General features: G+C 44.4%; 1 pseudogene; it reads left to right on the forward strand.

Moving 5' to 3' along the window:
- Window positions 1–497: 497 nt before the first annotated feature.
- LOC112305293 (large ribosomal subunit protein uL5-like) lies at window positions 498–1,040 on the forward strand (annotated as a pseudogene).
- The last annotated feature ends 18,682 nt before the right edge of the window (window positions 1,041–19,722 follow it).

The following is a 19,722-nucleotide window of genomic DNA, read 5'->3' on the forward strand; positions in this document are numbered from 1 at the left end:
TCGTGGTCTGCTACATCTTGGGTCAGCTGCGTTCCATGTCAGGCAGCATTGTGGCAGGCCCCTGACTTAACTTTGACTTCATTTCATTTATATAGTTGTCATGCCTCTCTTCTATATTAGAACCAACCCATAAGCCATGCTTCATAGGCATCCCACAGACCAAAAAACAATCCCGCTGAAGATAAACTCATGAAGTCCAGGGCATAATACACTTAAATAATCCACCTCTTGGCTTAGATTTTTTCTCACTCTTTTCAAGTACAAGATACCCCTGCTGTATGATACCAACTGCTCCTCCCATGCAAAAAAGAGTTAGACCCCTCCCCTATTCTATTTCTTCCCTCCTGGAGAGTAACCATGAAATTCTCAGTAATTCTAATGTATCATTTTATACTCAGACTACACTGAATGAGTCCATAAATAACATCTACATTTGTTTGTCACCTGAAGCTTGTTGATGGTAAAATGATGCTCAGGTTCTATTCCTGTTTGTCATCATGGTACAGGATCGAGGTGAAAAGGAGAACCCCATGCAGGAGCTCTGCATCCGCAAGCTCTGCCTCAGCATCTGTGTGGGGGAGAGTGGAGACAGACTGACATCGGCAGCCAAAGTCCTGGAGCAGTTCACAGGTCTGGCCAGACTCCCATGTTCTCCAAAGCCGGATACACCATCAGATCCTTGAGCATCAGGAGAAATGAACGATGGGCATCACTGCACAGTCGTGGGTGGAGCCAAGGCAGAAGACACGCTGGAGGAAGGTCTGAAGGTGCAAGAGTACGAGTCATGAGAAAACAACTTGTCAGATACTGGAAGCTTTAGTTTGGGGATCCAGGAACACATCAATCTGGGAAACAATTATGACCCAAGCATTGGTATGTATAGCCTGGACTTCTACGTGGTGCTGGGTGGGCCAGGTTTCAGCATCGCAGACAAGAAATGCAAGACAAAATGCATTGAGGCCGAACACAGGACCAGCAAAGAGAAGGCCATGTACTGGTCCCAGCGAAAGTATGATGGGATAATTTCCCCTGGCAAATAAATTCCCATCTCTATCCAAAAGGCCTGTAAAATGTTTTAAGTGAAAAAAAAATGATGCTCAGTACAAAGGCCTGAATGCCAGATCATATCAGAATCAAGACTAGAATACAGGTTCACTGTCTCCTGGGTCTTACATTTCACTGCTTTTGCTGCTTTCTTCCAGCCAACATTTTCAATGTTATAATTAGTCTCACTTCTCTGAGAACACACCAACAATATTTGAAAGGAAGCACCTGAGAAGTCTGAATGTTTTCAAAACTGTGACTAGGTCCGAAGACAGATAATCTCTAAATGGATAACTATCACCTGACTGTCCATTAGAGCCATGGTTTATGTAGAGGATTGTGGAGGATTACATTCATGGGGAGAAAAGCCACATGTGGAACTCTAAATCACCCAAAAGCTAAAAACCCCAGGGTCTCCAGGGGTAGTGGGAGGATTGGGGTGAAGAGGATAGCATACATAAAAGAATGTTTTGTGCACTTCACAAAGCACACATTCTAATGTCAACAGAGGCTGAATGCTCCCCATGACTGTGTGTGAAGGGGATGGACCCTCCTAGTGTTGGTATCAGTAGACAGCTGTCAGCATCTCTAGGTCAAGACCCATGTCTGATTCAATACCCTTACATCCTGAGCACTCAGAAAAAAATCTGGCACACTGTTAATGTTCCATCAAAAATCTATTGGATGATTGTTACCTGGGCCACACAGCAGGGTCAGTTCAGAGGCAATGAGTGGCACCCACTTCCCTGACCTAGTATAATCTGCAAATCCCCTTCTCTGTGAGTCCATGTTCAAGGCAGGAAGTAGGCAAAGAAGAGAAGGATGGCTCTGAACCCTTCACCCACAGGTGTGAAGGCAAGCTCAATCTTTCAGAAGCCTAAGTCCAAAAGTAGCTTTCTAGTACACTTTTTTAAATTATTATAGATTGCGATAGTGGCATTACATGTGATGTGCAATAGCAATGTGCTCTCAGGGCACAGTTCTGTCTGGCTGAAGTAAGAATGCTCATCATCTTGCTTAAAGAACATTTTAGTTTACCACATTTGTTGAATGATTGCCCATCATCCCGTCTTTCAAGGGTCTTGCTTTGTGCATGAGAAGAGGAAGCCAAAGAAATGGTGACAGCTGGTGGAGGATTGGCTTCATCTAGAAGAAGAGTTGAGTATGTCCCAGTTGGAGGGATACCTTACATTGAAAGGACACATCAGTCTGCAGTTTATCTATTTCGGCTTCCCGTAATCTAAACCTGGCCTCTGTTGACTTGGCCACGTTGTCGATTGCTCCTAGAATGGAGTCAATCTTCTTCATTATCTGACCTCTAATTTCTCCTGTCTCAGTTAATGCATCACTGGTCTCTTCACTTGCCTTGCTTCCAGGCAGCTCTACATGTCTTTCTTTTCACTCTTGCTATTTGTAGAGTCAGCTCATCAGTTGACAGTGCTTCCATCCTTGTTTCTGTCTCTGCGACATCCAGGGATAGAGTTTGGGTCAACTCTCCTTGTGGTATATCCTCCAGGAATGCAGATTGATCTCTGTATGCTGGATCTTTTGGTGGACCCATCTGATGGGGGTCTGTTGATCTTGACTTTGTGATTGCTGGTGATCTGCCTGGGCAGCTTTGCAAAGACTTGGACATCTTGGTTGGGACTAGCTGATTTTCTAGTAAACTTTCGAATTTGAAAAATATTTGAAATTTTTTAGTTTTGGAAAGAGTTTGTTTTACAACACAAGTTTCTAGAAAGCAGGTATTCCTTTCTGTGTAACAGCAAGCACAGTACTTCTCATTAATAAGTTTTAGTTGATAAGGATATCACTTTACTAGATGAGCAAATTTTCCTGATTGGTTATTTTAGGAAATCACTCTAAAAACAAGAACTATCATCCTGCCTCAGACCACCTTCAAATTTTATTTTGTAATATTGGTTTCTCAGCATTGTCTGTAAAATACTTCCTTTTAAAAAATGAATTAATATATTTTAATATGAGGGGAAAAAGAACTCCCCCTTGTGTCAGGTAGAGAATTTTTCCTTTCCTCAATTTTTGTGTTTACTCCCAAAGCATAAGCCCGAAAAGGAATCCTTTCTAATAGTAGCAGAATTAGAGTGCCCTCTGGAGACTGTATATTGTATTTTAATTTGAGATCTATGGTCAGGAAAGCTCAAAGAAAATCATTAATTGTCCTACTCTTCCCATGCAGTGTTTGAACCCCCGTCTAAATCTACAGGGATAGAAACTCAGTACCTCTCAAGGAATCGTGCTCCATTTTTAAACATTTCTATTAGAAAACCTTTCTTTACAATAAATCCAGTTCTTTTTCCTTAGAATACTGTTTGCCAACCAAAATACCCCAAGACCACACCAAATGCTGGCTTCTAAACTCCCTTTCTCTTTTGTGAGGTGGTATGCATGTGTAGGTTCCAAACCCTACAGCTGATGTCTTCTGAAGTGCAAGGGTATATTTAGGGTCAAGAATTTGACATCAGCTTTTAGTAGAGAATGTCTCTTAGGATGGGCCTTTGGGGCTCTTAGCCTCTTGAGTTATTTTACAATGAAGATGGTATATTAAATATATTTTTGAAGGTGATTCATGTTAAGGATGGGTGGTTATATTTTGACCCAAGACTTATCCAACTCACAGCCATCTCTTTCCCCAGCCAAGCAATTCACCATCCTAGCTCATTTCTGCATTCTCCCCACTACCATAGCACCCACCACAGCAAATGTTGATGGCAAAGAGGGGCTTGCTCTATGAGATGGGTGGCAACACTTGCTCACATTGACACTTTGTTCTGGGAGCTTTCTGCCCCATCTTCTGATTGTGAGCTCATCTTGCAGCAGACCCTTTGCCCAGAACCACTCAGGGATCTGACTGTATCAGCCACCTGGCCCTTGGGTCCTTGTCTCATGTCCACCATAAACAGGACAGTAGGAAAACCTATGAGTTGTAATAATCCTTTATTCTCAGCAGAGAAAGGGGGGAAAAAGACATTCTAAATGCAGGGAGTGGGCCTGGCATCAAGGAATAAGCAGCAGCTGTCATCTGCTGGAGGACAGGCAAGGGCATGGAGAGATACCCTCTCTGTGGCAAGGTTACGTGAGGACTTCTGAAAGCTGACGGTGCAGCATGAACACTGAACCATCTAGAAACCTCAGGCCCCATTGGCACCAAGACCCCACTCACAAGGTGACAGCAGCCCACTGCTAAAGGAATGTGAAGTCTGAGGCACTGGGGTAACAACATCACCAAAGAAATCAAAACATAGCTCATCTAAATGAATAGATTGACTCCATCCTCCATACTAATAACCTGACGGGAGAGGCATGCCCATTTCTGGGCATAAATACTACTAATCTAATCTCTTCTATTCTCCTAAAGTGGAGACCAGCATTTTTTTAAATGTCAAGATATTTAAAAAGCAAGATAAAACAACCTATTATCAAAAAATAAAGCAATCATCAGAACCATACTCAGAGATAATCCAGATCTTAGAACTATCAGAGGTCTTAAAATAGCTCTGATTATGTCAAATGATCCCATGTAAAAGGTGGACAACCTGCCTGAACAGATGAGGAATTTCAACAAGGAAAGGGAAACTGTAAAAGAGTCAAATGGAAATGTGAGCTATAACAAACATGATGTCACAGATGAAAAATTACTGTGACAGGCTCATCAGCACAGCTGAGGAAAGGATGTGCTCAAAGAACAGGTAAATAGAAGTGATCTAAATTAAAATACAAAGAGAAAAGAGTGAAAAAACATAATGCCCAGTGTATTCACACTATGGAATATTATTTGGCCACAAAAGGAATGAAGGACAATATATGTTACAATGTGGATAAACCCTAAACACATCATGCTACGTTAAAGGAGTCACACACGAAATGCCATATGAAGTATCCAGAATGGGTAAATACATAAGAGATAAAAAGCAGAATAGTTGGAGGGGAGAATGGGAAGTGGCTACTGAAGGGTCATGAAGATGTTTGGGAACTAGACAGAGGTGATGGCCACTCACATTATGACTATAATAAATGCTGCTGAATTCTAACTCTAAAATAATTAGTCTTATAGGATTTTCACCTCAATTTTGAAAAAGGCACAGAGCAAATCACAGACAAGAAATAATTATTTTCTCTTTTAACATAATGATGTCCAGGCACTTGAACTGTATGGCTTTGGAACACTGTAAAAACAGATAGCTATGTCATTAACAGAGTAGCTGCCCTAAGATGTAACTTAATAAACTGTGGCTGGCTTTAAAATCATTACAAAGAAAACATGATAATAAAATTCACTTGAATATTTTCTTTAAAAAATTAAAAGACTTTCTGATACCACCAAAAGGTGGTAAAATTCATTGTCATTTGTCATCAGACCTATAGAGGGACTACCGTGTAAAATTCTTCAGGCAGAAGGAACATAATACCAGATGAAAACTTGGATCTAGCGTGACATCTGAGGAAGACTACTGGGAAAGCTGGGTTTTGCAGATACAGAAGCCAAGTTATGGAGTCCACAAAAAAATAGTGAGAAATCCAAAAACACACTACTAGAATGTTTATTCTGGGACATTCTTGATGCTCAGCACCACCCCAGGTCTCCAGCTACCCAATCGTAATGGCCACATTGAGTTCAAGAAATATTTTTGGGAACCAAGATGGCGGCATATGTAGACACACTGCGCCTCCTCGCACAACCAGAACCGACAGAAAATCAATGGCAAGGAAGTCCAACACCAAGGAAATAAAAAATAAACATTCATCCAGACCGGTAGGAGGGGCAGAGACGGGCAGCCGGGGTGGAGAGGACTCGCGTTGGCATGGCAGGACCGAGACTGGTGGAGTGTGGGACGAACGGGGCAGGCAGTCTGACCACGGGCAGACCCTGCGGCCCCACATTCGCGTACAGATAAACCTAGTGGGCCGGACTCAGAGGGGCGGAGAAAGGGGCAGGCAGAGCGGCAGGTAGTACCCCACAGCCCCACACTCGCGCACAGATAAACCAGGATGAACAGCGGGGAGCAAAGGAGACCGCGTAACCCAGGGCTCCAGCGCAGGAAAATAAAGCCTCAAACCTCTGATTTGAAAGCGCCCATGGGGGTTGGGGCAGCGGCGGGGGAGACTCCCAGTCTCACAGGAGAGGTCCTTGGAGAGACCCACAGGGGCCTAGAGTATGCGCAAGCCCACCCACTCGGGAACCAGCACCAGAGTGGCCCAGTTTGATTGTGGGTAGCAGAGTGAAAGATTGAGATCCGGTGGAGAGTGGAGCAGCGCCATTACTCCCTCTCGGCCCCTCCCCCACGTACAGCGTTACCGGCCCTGGTGAACACCTAAGGCTCTGCCCCTTTAAGTAACAGAGGCGCCAAGACAAAAAAAAAAAAAAAAAAAAAAAGGCCCAAATAACAGAACACTTCAAAGCTCCAGAAAAAAAATACAACTAAGCAAGGAAGAGATAGCCAACCTATCAGATGCACAGTTCAAAACACTGGTTATCAAGACGCTCACAGAATTGGTTGAATCTGTTCGAAAACCAGATGAAAAAATGAAGCCTATGCTAAGAGAAACAAAGGAAAATGTACAGGGAACCAATAGTGATGCGAAGGAAACTGGGACTCAAATCAATGGTGTGGACCAGAAGGAAGAAAGAAACATCCAACCAGAAAAGAATGAAGAAACAAGGATTCGGAAAAATGAGGAGAGGCTTAGGAACCTCCAGGACATCTTGAAATGTTCCAACATCCAAATTATAGGGGTGCCAGAAGGAGAAGAGGAAGAACAAAAAATTGAAAACTTATTTGAACAAATAATGAAGGAGAACTTCCCCAGTCTGGCAAAGGAAATAGACTTCCAGGAAGTCCAGGAAGCTCAGAGAGTCCCAAAGAAGTTGGAGCAAGGAAGCACCCACCAAGGCACATCCTAATTACATTACCTAAGATTACACAGAAGGAGAGAATCTTAGAAACAGCAAGGGATAAGGACACAGTTACCTACAAAGAAGTTCCCATAAGACTGTCAGCTGATTTCTCAAAAGAGACCTTGCAGGCAAGAAGGGGCTGGCAAGAAGTATTCCAAGTCATGAAAGGCAAGGACCTACATCCAAGATTACTGTATCCAGCAAAGCTATCATTTAGAATGGAAGGGAAGATAAAGTTCTTCTCAGAGAAGGTCAAGTTAAAGAAGTTCATCATTGCCCAGCCCTTATTATATGAAATGTTAAAGGGAGTTACCTAAGAAAAAGAAGATAAAAAATAGGAACAGAAAAAATGACAGCAAACTCACAGTTATTAACGACCACACCTAAAACAAAAACAAGAGCAAACTAGGCAAACAACTAGAACAGGAACAGAACCATAGAGATGGAGATCACATGGAGGGTTGTCAATAGGGGAGTGGGAGGGGGAGAGGGGGGGAAAGGTACAGAGAATAAGTAGCATAGACGATAGGTGGGAAATAGACAGGGGGAGGGTAAGAACAGTGTAGGAAATGTAGAAGCCAAATAACTTATAAGTATGACCCATGGACATGAACTATAGGGGGGGAATGTGGGAGGGAGGGGGTGGGCAGGATGGAGTGGAGTGGGGGGGGGGAATGGGACAACTGTAATAGCATAATCAATAAATATATTTAAAAAGAAAACTTGGATCTATACAAAGAAACCAAAAGTGCCACAAATGGTGAAAATAAAGGATAGTCCAAATTAATTTATTCAAGTCAGCTGCAAACGATTAACAATTTATTTATAAAGACTTACTTCAAGATTCTTTGCTAGCTGCTCCCAGTCCTAGACTATTACAGCACCATGAACGTGGCCCATCTGAGTTTCCTGTCTGCCTTGAATTCCTTGAGCCTATATCCAAAGCTTTACAGTTATTCAACTTCTGACTTTGCCTTTCTGAGACACTGCTAAGATTGTCAAAATGAGGTGCTCTCTTATTGCAGTGAGTTCACATAAACTTAGTTTTGCTTTATTTTTTAAATAGTAAGTAATACAATATCTACAGTATGATCCCATGCATGTAAAAAAAATATGCATGTAAATGCAGAGAGAAAGATCTTGCCAAACCCTTACAGCAGTGATCCCAGCAGAGGGGTACACTAAATGGTTGTGGAAACAAAGGGGGACTTCCCTTTGTGGAAGTATAATGTGGAAACATTATATTTTTCTGTGTTTTTTGAATGCTTCATAGTAAGCGTATATTCTCTCTGTGATTTAAAAATCCAATTTTAAAAAGAATTAAAAACTGAAACTAGGGCCTTACTATTATAAGTTCAGAAAGATAGATTTGGCTCAAAATGTATCATGAGTCAGATCTAATTTTTTGCTGGTCAATATAACCTAGACAGAAGCATTTCTATTTTTATGAAATTTTGTGTAAGTTGTAAAAAAGCACAGGAGTCAAAATCAGACTCCCACTCAGCCCATTGGACCTTAGGCGAAAATTAGCCCATGGGATGGAAGTGTTATGGTAGCAGCTAGGAATGAGCGGCCAGAGGGGGGAAATAAAGGCAGGGCCTTCGCCATTGCAATCTGACTTAATGCAGGAGGCTAAAAGCAAAGGAAGACACATCTCGCCTGTTGACCCAGGAGTCCTGAGCCTGGTTTGAAAAGACTGCCAGGCATTCCAAACAACAAGCAAAACTATGATAGTGTAGGAAACGGGGGAGCCCTTGAAAGTCCATGTGTATCAGCTCCACTAACCAGGAAAGGAAAACCTTGAGCCTGTGTATTCGTCCCAAGGCCTGGAAGGGGGAAGAAGAGGGGTCTACAATGCCCAAAGAAAAAGCCCATAAAACAATTTCGGTTAACTGCCTGCCTCAAAATGAACAAATAGAGTCTAAAGCAAGAAAAGGATTTGGGCTAACAGACCCCCACACATACCTACATTTGGGTAATCACGCCTCTCCAGGGAAAGCTAGAGCTTTCCCCTTTACCCTATCAATCAGTACATAAACTCCTTCACCCCCATCCCGCCAACTATATAAGTCTTCAGAACAAAAGACTCATTCTCTTGGTTCTCCTGGCCCTTTTGCCATACTGGGGGCCCCTGGTCAGTCAGCCTCTGGCCAGCCAGGTGCTGGTCACCTGGGCTCTTGCCACGCTTGTTCTTGCCACCCTTGTTCTTGACACCCTTGCTTTTGCTCTCCCATTAGAACCTAACATTATTAAACTTTGCCTGCATGCAAATAGGCTTGCTGATCTGTAATTCTTTACTGTATTGATGAGAAGAACCAGGTTTCTCCCGTTAACAGAAGGAAGTGTTGCCCCTACTGCATAAGGCCTTGAAGCAGGAAAGGGCAGAGTGGGGGCCCTGCTCTAATGCTCTGGAGCCAAGTACAGGGAAACTGGAAACAGACCCTATTCTGTTTAGCCAGACCACACTCCGAGATCCAGCTCAAGTTCTGAGCAACCTTCCTTCTGACCCCCAATTCAACCCATCCTAGTGCAGGCCAAGACACATCACCAGCCATCAATCACATCGAGTGACATCCAAGGGCAAGCAGCCCCTGACCTGGTTTGCAAGCTGCATCAGCTTGGTCATGGGCTCCTCCCCAAATTCCATGTGGCCAAGGGCTCTTTAGGCTGACTGCTCACTGAGGGGCAATCTTCCATGTTCCCTTATATCTTTACAAATAGAAAAACTGAGACTCCAAGAACTTGGGTGACTCTGTCAAGGTTACAGTGATTCAGAGGCAGAATCCTTTTATCACTGACTCCCTTGACTTGAGAAGAATAAATTTTGGCATTGAGAAGGGATTTTTGTACTCAGAGCAATATTTTAATGCATCATACAAGAAAGAAAATTCAAATGGTTTACTCTATACACATACTCTAAGCTAGTTCAGAATTCCCACTAATTTCAATCAAGTAGTTTAGTCAGGAAGGAAGCCAGGACAGCAGTTACTCTTTGAGTTCTCTCAAGAAGGCAGCCTTGAGTGAAGATGCACCAACAACCCCTTTGCTGCTGTTGCTCCTTCTTCCAAGTGGTGTCATTAAGAAGTCATTTCAGTGGTCATTTTTCAGAAGCAGACATTAAGTGGCCACCCTAGGCTGTGTTCGCAGCCTCCTCCTAGCAGGGCTCATCTTCAGGAACCCAAACATATAATCCCAAGTGTCAGTGCAGAGGAGAACTTGAACTCTGCCTTATCCTGGGTTCCCTTTGATGGAGGCAGTGCCACTCTGGGGACTGGGGACCTCGGGAAGGGCCCCACATCCAGGGCAAGGGGCTGCTCACCTGAAAAGGGCCATAGAAGAACATCTGGGAAAGGGGTACAGGGATCCTTTGTGATTCCCTGAGACTATCCCTATGTGTAGGTGGGGAGCTGCAACCTGGAAACCCAGCCAGGAATGACACTGGAGTGAGGGAAGCGGTATCAGGGACATGTGGCCCAGCCAACTCACAGGCCAGCCATCACCCCACCTGGGGTCTCAGTGCTTCACTGCACCATGGAACAGGTGTGATGCCTGGGAAGCTGATGTCTTCCTCCAGCAATTTCTCTCTTGGGGCCTGGTTCTGATGGTCCTTCAGATACTTGAAGCCAGGCATTGTGTCCCCCTAAAACATCTTAGGATTCATTCTTAGGGTGTGTGCAAGGCTGAACTGTGCAAAGCCTTCTGAAGGCAGCTGCAGGGACTCAGGGAACGTGCTTATATGCTGCCTCTGGGTGAGCACATGACCTGCTCTGTGAGTTCAGGCTCACAGCCCATTTTGTAGCTTTTTCATGTACACCTATTCCTGATATGCTTTCCAGATGGGTAGGCTGTCCCAGGATCTCTCCCAGGGACTCCCTCTTCCACTTCACTTGCCTGAGCATCCCTGAAGTTGCTCCACCTGTGTCCACTGGCCTCCTGGGCGTTAGAGTCAGGAACCAGCCACAGTTTTGCAGTTTTTCCACTGCTGTCACTTCTGTTGCCTCTATACAATGCTGCTGCTGACCTCTGACCACGAACAGTGAGACAACCTCTTGCCCGCAAATAGGATGGTGTTCTTGATGGTTCAGACCCCCACTAAAGACACAGCAATATCATCATCCCACAGGTACTCAGCTGCTCTATCTTGTCCCGAGGGCTTACCCATGGGGCGAAGCCAACATCTCCCTGGGCACCCTTCTTTGCAATGACCCTTAGCTACAGAGGCCTACAGCCAAGAACAAATCCAAGGGAACTCACCTCCCCACAGGAATGTGCCTTGGAACTACCCCATCCTCAGGAGCTTGGAGTTTTGTCTGAGACCTTTTACCACCATGTAGTCAAGGCTGCCCACTCATCTCACATGGGCACAATTAAGAGGGGCTTCTTGGGAGAATTTTACCCAAGGAAAGATCCTGATTTGAGCTCCCACCTACACACAGAAGTAGCAGGACACTTGAAAATTGCAGGTTTATTGATAAAATATTTGAAAAATACATCTATTCTACCTGGCAACTAATTATGTGTTTCTAGCAGTCCCTTCTCGTTAAGTTCTTTTAAAAAATCTTCTTAAAAATAAATCCTTAAAAGGATTTTTTTAAGGAGCTCACAGTCAATGATGTCCAATCTAAAAATGGATCACATCCATCTGCTACCTTCCTCTGAGGTCAGGGCTGAGGGGCGAAAGGGAAGAGGACATCATGCTTTGCGAGTTCCCACACCAGAGGGCCTCTTGTGAGATGACATTTTAAGGACTGATGTCATTGTCTTAACTGATGCCTCTCTCTGTCTGCAGATTGGGCCATAATTAGTTCGTGGGCTTGCAGTGTAGTAAAGGGCCCCACGTCCCTCCCTGGCCCTTCCTAAAGGCTGATGCCAACCCTGCTTCGAGGTTGGAAGCAACGTGGGCAAGGCTGGCTGTCTCAGGCCCCCAGCCATGTCATTAGCCACCCAGCACAGAAACTGCTCTGATGGTTCACACACCTTCAGGGCAGGGCATACAGAAGCTGGAAAGGAAGCTGTCTTTGACCTAAGGATGTCCCACAGCTAATTATGACTTCAGAGCCCATGGTCCTCACTAGGACTGGCTGAGCTCAAGGACAGGCTCCCAATCCCGCTTGGTTCCCCTTTCCTCTGGCTCCCACTTTCCTTGGCAGAGCTGTGTCCTTTGCTAGATTAGCACACCCGCCTGCTTCTCCAGACACTGGTCCTCCTGCCAGGCCTGGCCCAGTCTCCCAGGTCTGGCTGAGATGGCTACCTCTTCAATATCCCCCAACAGGCATGGCAGGAAAGGAGGTACGAGCACAGACTCTAGCATTGCCACTGATTAGCTGTATGACCTTAACTAAGTTTCTCAAGTGCTCTGTGCCTCAGTTTCCCTATCTGTAAATGGGGATAACAATACCAACCAAATAGGATTGCAAGTTAATACCTATGAAATACTTAGGGAAGTACTTGGCACACAGTAGGGACCATATAATTGTCATCATTACTATTATTAGTGCTTCCTCAGGACACTACAGCTTTTCACCTATGCTCTCTAGTTGCTCATTCATGGTGGTAACGGAAAACTAATTTGGGGATCTCTGATTCTGTATGTAGAAACCAGAGGCTCACTCACCCTTATAAAGGATATGCCACATCTTTTACATTTCTTTTTGTCTTGGGGTAGAAATGCTGACAAGGTCTGGGGAGACTTGGCCCTGGCCTTCAGAAGCCCACAGGCACACAGTCAGGGAGACAAGGAGGCCACAGTCCCCTAAGCACAGGGCTCTGAGACCTTGGGCAAGTCACTTTCTCTCTGTAAATCTCTTTTCGTATTCCTAATTTGTAAGGCTGGGAACGATAATCTCTAGTTTTCATTCTTTTAAGTGTGACATTTTAGGATCTGGCTTATTCTAAAAGGTCCCTGAGTTGCCTACAGAACTACATTCAGAGACTGTGGAATATATATATATGTCTGATAGAAGAAACCCTCAGCACATATGAGGGTGTAAAGTCTGAGTTAATTAAAACCAGAGTCATAAAGATGAAGTTCTTTACATCAATGGGCTGGTTTTCCAGACAACTGGCCCTCACATGTCCGAAGCACCAAAACTTAGAACTCAAACTGTAGAATGGTAGAGACCACCTTTAGCGTTTTCAGCAACTTCCTAGTCCTTTTTTAAGGCAAATTTTCAGGAAAATTAAGTTACAAACTAAATTTTTTAAAGCGATAAGTGGAGGAAAAGAGCAACCATAGTTGGTAAAATGTTTAAGAAGAGCACAAGAGCAACTGCTCTAAAGTCCCCCTAGAGGGTCCCTCCTAGGGCTTCTGTGGGCCTGTGAAAGGAGACTGCATGGGGCTCCGGGGGCAGGGGCTGGGGGTGCTGGGTTCTCCATGTGAGCATTGGTTAAATGGATGCTAGATGTATGATTCTCATCCATATATTTTTAATTGATGTACCTTGTGACATGCGTGATATCTCTCAGCAATATGGATTCCAAAAGAGCAGCAAATGGGTTACTTGGGAAGTTTTAATAACCGTTGTTTGCTATACAATATTTCTTGTGGGCAAAGACACAGCTCAAAAGTCAACCTGATTTTATCAACAGGCATGTGGCCAGAAAGATGCGCCACTCAATCTCCTTCAAGAGAACATGCTGTGGGTACAGAGCTGTCCACAGACTGACAGCTTTCAGCTGCTGCCCCCAAGCCCTGAGGCCACCCATGCCCTGGGCTGCTCCCGGACAGTAACCGAGCACAGCAGAGGTAGTGCCAGCTCATTCCTGCCAATGTGGGACTATTGCAAAGGGCAGCTTTTGCTCAGAGCCTTTGGCCTGGCTGACATTTTCTCAGAATTGCACTGCATTTTAAGGCTCTTCCTCCTCAGCCCTGCCTTCCTGCTTTCCTTTCACAGGCGTCAGATCTAACTCCAGCTTGAAGCCTTTTCTGCGTGCCCAATCCTCCCCCTTTATTCTTCACAGGCATTTTCCCCAATAAACCTCTTGTGTGTCTAATCCCATGTTGGCATCTGCGTCTCAAGGGTCCCAAATGGACAACTGTGTTCCAAGGCTTTTCCCCTATGCACCCTTTTAAAAACTGAGATGCATAGCTCAGTTTCATATTATATATTTTGAGCATTTTTCCATGCTACTAAATGTTCTTCAAAATAGGCTTATAAAATGGCTGCATAGTACATGTTATGAATGCACCATTATCTTATCTGAAGGCTTTTAGATTAATGATGTACATTTGTTTTGTCTCAGCTTCCCAGAATCTTTTGAATATCCTTCCATTTGTGAAATTCCCCACATTAGTGGGTCCTGCCTCTAAAGCTACAAACCCAAATTTGCTTTCTCAGGCTCCCTTGCAGATGGGCACAAGAGAGATGACTCTCCCAAATAGACCTGCAGAAAACCTAAATTAGAAAAAGAGCAGTACGTTGTGTGGGTCACATTTTCTGTTGTTGGAGAGATGGAGATGTTTGGCTCTCTAGGCCACGTTTCCTGCTTGTTCCTCATCTTTTTTTTTTTTTTTTTGGACTTTAATCATTTTTTTCTTTTCAAGTACATTGTTCCTCATCTTTCAAAGACATTATCTGATTGGTTGTAAGGAAGTAACAGCCCCACTTATAGGAAAGGTACCTAAAAGTCAGAGATGAGTTTAAAGTGACCCAACCACTGTTAGGTGCGCAACTTCAATTGCAGCAGTCTGTCAATCTGAGCTCCTCTCCTGTGCAGAGTGGCTGCGCACCACCAGCCTTTGCTGAACTCTTGTGAATACCTGCAGCGTCGAGCACATCACATAATCCACCATTACACAGTGTAGGGAATCAAGCCTGCTGTTATAGGACTGAGGAGAGACTCCAGTCTGAATGAAGCACTGTTTGGCATGGAGCCAGTACCCTCCTGTCTCCCAAGCTGGCTCCTCTTCCTCCAGCTGTTGGGAAGACAAGTGCACAGCCTGTAAGGGGCCCAGAAAAGTTATTCCTAATGGGCTGCATCCCATGTTCTTCTGCATTTGTAGACATTTTGATTGGTCCCATTCCTCCATTTTTAAGGGCCTGTTACCTGGGCTTTGACCTGAAATAGGAAACCTGCCTTCTGATCTTCAAGGGCATGCACACAGACATGCACCTTTCAGACTCAGCTCTGAGATTTTTGGTTTTAAACAAACAGTTGTATTCCCCACAAAAGAAGATGACCTCAAGCAGCAGCATCCTAGAAAATCACCTGCTTAGTCCATCCCCTGCTAACATATCAAAATAAAAGATTATTTAGGACATCATTTTAAAAAATACATTGGTTTTTAAGAAAAAAAGGAATTGTATAGCCAGCCCTGGTGTCTGAGTGATTCCCAGGGCCCAGCAAAGGGAGCAAGTTTCCAGAGCCTTGAAGACAGGGGTAACACCCCAAAATACAGACTTATTTTCCACTCCACTTTCATTGGCCGTGCAGCTGCCAAGAACAAAGGCCGCATCTCCTGTTACCTGGCAAACAAATGCAGTATTGCCTCCCGAATAGATTGCTTCTCTGAGGTACCCACAAGTATATTTGGGGAGAAGCTTTGAGAACAAGTGGAGGAGTGGCTACCGTTCTATGAGACTGGAGTGATTCCATAAAAAAATCTGGAGGTCATGAAGGAGGCAATGGTCTAGAGGAAGCGGCTGCTGAGATTTCTAGGAAGCTGGAGAAACAGGAGAGAAAACGCTTGAAGAAAGAAAAGAAACGGCTGGCTGCCATTGCCCTTGCATCTTCAGAAAACAGCCGTGCACCGGAGGAGTGTGAGGAGACTAGTGAGAAACCCAAAAAGAAGAAAAAGCAAAAGCTCCAGGAGGTTCCTCAGGAGAATGGAATGGAAGACCCACTTGTCCCTTTACCCAAACCCAAGAAAAAGAAATCACTTTCCAAGGAGGAGCTGGTTAGTAGTGATCTTGAGGAGACAACTGGCAGTGGGCAACTCCCCAAGAGGAAGAAATCTCTCTCCAAGGAGGAACCAGTTAGTGACCTTGAAGAGGCAGGGAACAGGAGTATCCCCAAGAAAAAGAGGAAATTTTCTTTCAAAAAGGAGCCACTGAGCAGTGGACCTGAAGAAGCTGCTGGTAGCAAGAGGAGCAGCTCCAAGAAAAAGAAGAAGCTCCAAAAGCTCCCCCAGGAAGATTAGAATGGACAGTATCCTCCAGTGACCCATACCTTACATCCCAATAAAAACACAAGTGCAAGACTGGAAAAAAAAAAAAGAAGAAGAAGAAAGGAATTGTTCAGAAATTATAAAGTGTTATCAAAAGTATTTAATGTTTCAAACACAAAAATATAATTACAATTACTGTACTTCAAGAATAATGTAAACTTCTAAAATGCAGACGTTAAACATATATTACCTGCACTCTAATTATTAGCAGATAACCTTAATAAACAATAAGCTGTTAATCAAAAAAGAGCCATGGACATTTCCAGCAAAATATCTTAGTTTTAGATTTATCATTCTTATTTTCATAGAGAACTAACACCAGCATGCACTGTTGCTGAACCTGAAGCAGCTCTTGCTTCTGTCCTTTTTTTGTTGTGATGTGTTCTGAGCCGACAGGTTCAGTACTATATATATGTAGCACTGGTTCCTACTGGCTCTGCCTCTCTGGTTGAAGCCTGACATGGGGATGCTGCTATTAAAAGGAATGAGGGGTTCATTTTAGGCCCTTCAAGCCCCACTGAGAGTAAAATAGTAGTAAAGGAATATGAAAAGGTAAAAATCTTACACTGGGTTAAAAAAGCAGATTGATAAATAAACTTAATTTGGCTGCTCTATTAAAACCTCATTAAAACAAAGTAAATATAGGAAAAGGATTTCTTTTAAAAATACATAAATCTAGAAATATGAGGAAAGCAGAGAGGCAACAACTGCAAAGTCATATTGGAAGCTGAAAAGCAGAGGACCTGTGGCAAATTACTTAGCAGACCTGAGCCTCCCAGGTCTTAAACCAACAGAGGAAGTTCAAGGAACTGCCATCATTGCTTCTAGAACTTGGGGTGGAGAGGCTGGCTTAAATATGGAATTCAGGAACACCTGTGAGGAACAGATTCCTTGATTCCAAGTTCCAGGGCTATTGAATTTCCTTCAACTCAGCAGAAGCCAGGAAGTTTTCTTCCTAAAGAGAGTAAGATGGGATTCCTGAACTCGGGGATACCAGGCACAAATCAGAGAATTGGTGTCATCTGGAAATAAAAAGATTAAGTGGCCATATGCTGCCATACTGAATGCTGAATACAAAAATCCCCAGCCTTCTTTCTCCAGTGGGCTCACAGATGCCACCAGGCTGACCCTTCCAGTCAGGTGAGGAAGGACTTTGGGGAGTAGGACCCGCTCTTGAAGAAGAACTGTCACTGAAATTCTCCAGTGAGCACCCCAGCCATGCTACCCTACAGAGAGGCTGACTGTTGGAACCACCCTGCCTGGTTTCAGAAGCTGTAAACCCCCATGGCTAAGGCTGAGTCAGAGACCTTGGGATCCTAAGGGACTAAGGAGACAAAGCTTATCTACCTGGGAGGGGTGGCGCCTCTGCCCACTTTACTTCACCCTGCTTAGCCCCCAGTGCATGACCAGTTAGCCAATGACGGGTAAGATTCCTCAAGAGAGGGACAACCTAAGACAGGCATGATCATGAAGAGGCCCTCAAGGAAGGACTTGGGGGTCTATAGAAAAAGGGGGTGATGGACCCTCGCCCCTTGGCTTTGACATAGCCTGAGTCCTCATTCTGTCTGCAAGAAGTCTCCTAATCTCTTGGCTGCCTTACTTCCCTTGCCTGACTTAAGCCTGAAACAATGACAGAGGGTGGCGCAGTCCTGTGCTGGAAAGGGCAGATTCCCAGGGGCAATTGAACCTAAGAAAGAGTACATAAAGTCCTGTGAAACCTGCTTTGCTGAAAATGTCCTCAATTTTCTGATAAGGGTCCAAGCATGAAATGAGTTTGTTTCCCAAAGTTTTATAGCCCTTTATCTAACTGACCCTGACTCAGAATAAGCCCTCCTAATTCTCTGTTATCTATTGTTTGATCTTTACTGCCTGACAATGATTGATGAGCTTTACCTGTATTCCTGTGCAAATTGAACCCAATAAAAGCCCATTGAGGAACAGGCTCCTGGCCCTTCTCCTTTGAGAGATCGGCCACCTTTCCTCCCCAAGCAGATCATGTCTTGGTAGATTTATTCTCATCCATGGTGGATGGGGGGGGGTGCTGTTGGCAAAGCTCCCCCACATCAGGCTATACTCCTACCTGTTTGTTCTGGACTTTTAAAGCCCCATGATAAATCACTGGCAGACATGCAAGGATCACCAAGCACCTGAAGTTAATTAAAGCATCTAACGTGCAAGATTGAGATCAAGACAAACAGGAAAAAAGGTAATAACTTGGAGGAATTCGAATTATGGGAGAAAACAATCCATACTTTCCTCAGATGAGATATCATATCCATGAAACAAAGGGTGATACTAAAAAGGACATTCAGAGTTCTTGGAAATTAAAAACATGTATCAGAGCTGAGAAACTCAATAGAAGGGACCGAAAGGTCAAGTTGAGTACATCTCTGTGAAAGAATTGCAAAACAACAAAAGGATGTCAGCAGAGGATCCAAAACTGAGGGAGCCAGTCCAGGATGTCCACCATGTGAATGACTGAATCTCCACAAAGAAAAAGGAAAAAGCCCCACAGCAGTTGTTGATACCATCCTTGCTGTTTGGTCTCCCAGATCTACTCTCAGGTCTCCCACCCCAGATGTGCCAACTGGTAGGCAATGGTGAATACAGACTTTTTTCTGAATCTAGAACTCTTCTAGAAAACAATGCCAGCCACCTTCCTATGGAGAAAGAATTCGAATCAAGGGTTAACTGTCAGGATGGACGGGAATATCCGCCTGGCAACCTAAGTCTGCCCCTTATCCTATCAAAGAGGTCAGAATATCAGGATGGGCAGGGATATCCACCTGGCAGCCTGAGCTCGAAGGGAACCACCAATGATGGATCACGGCTTTGTTCCAGGAGACCAATCCCTAGCCCTCGAGGGGAGACAATCAGAATTTGGTGCATAAAACCCCACCATATTCACTGCTTGGGGCGACTTCCTCGGCCAGCTCCGCGGACCAGAGAACTTCGCCCAGGTGTGCAAACCCCAGTAAAGCTCTGTACTGCCTAATTTTGTGGCTGATTGGCATTCCTTCCTCGGCAGAGCCTAAGTAATCCTTTCATTAACTTTTTCTCCTCCCAAGTGGCAAAGAGAACAGGAGATCCATCAAAGGAGAGAAGGAGAGGAGAGTCACAGAAATCAAGAAAATTCCCAGGAAATTCTCAAGAAAGTCAAGGTACCAGGATGAGACCAGGAGGGCAACAAGTCTGGTTTGGACTCAAGCAGGGACTCAAGACAAATGTTAAATAAAAATAACAGTTGTTGGCACCAAGATCTTCTCAGCCCAGAATAACTGTAGCCAAGCACTGACCTGTTCTTAGCTAAGACTCATGAAAATAGTGAAGTGTCAAACCGTAGAGCTGCCCTGCTGGGATGTTGTGTGAGAGGCACTGGGCTTATCTAGACCACTAGTGTTGGGCTCAGGAGGTGGTGAAAAGCTGAGGGGAAGATGAGGCATCTCTGAAGCTCGTAGGTTCTCCTGAAGAAAATTTTGAGCTTTGGGAGTAGGAAGTGTGAATCGCTGATGGGCTGTTCACAGCCATGGAAGAACAGTGTGGACATCATGTCTGAGTATTAATAGAGTTAACTCACAGTCCAGGTACCACACCTGAG

The sequence above is a fragment of the Desmodus rotundus genome, chromosome 4 (genome assembly GCF_022682495.2).
Source record: "Desmodus rotundus isolate HL8 chromosome 4, HLdesRot8A.1, whole genome shotgun sequence".
NCBI lineage: Eukaryota > Metazoa > Chordata > Mammalia > Chiroptera > Phyllostomidae > Desmodus > Desmodus rotundus.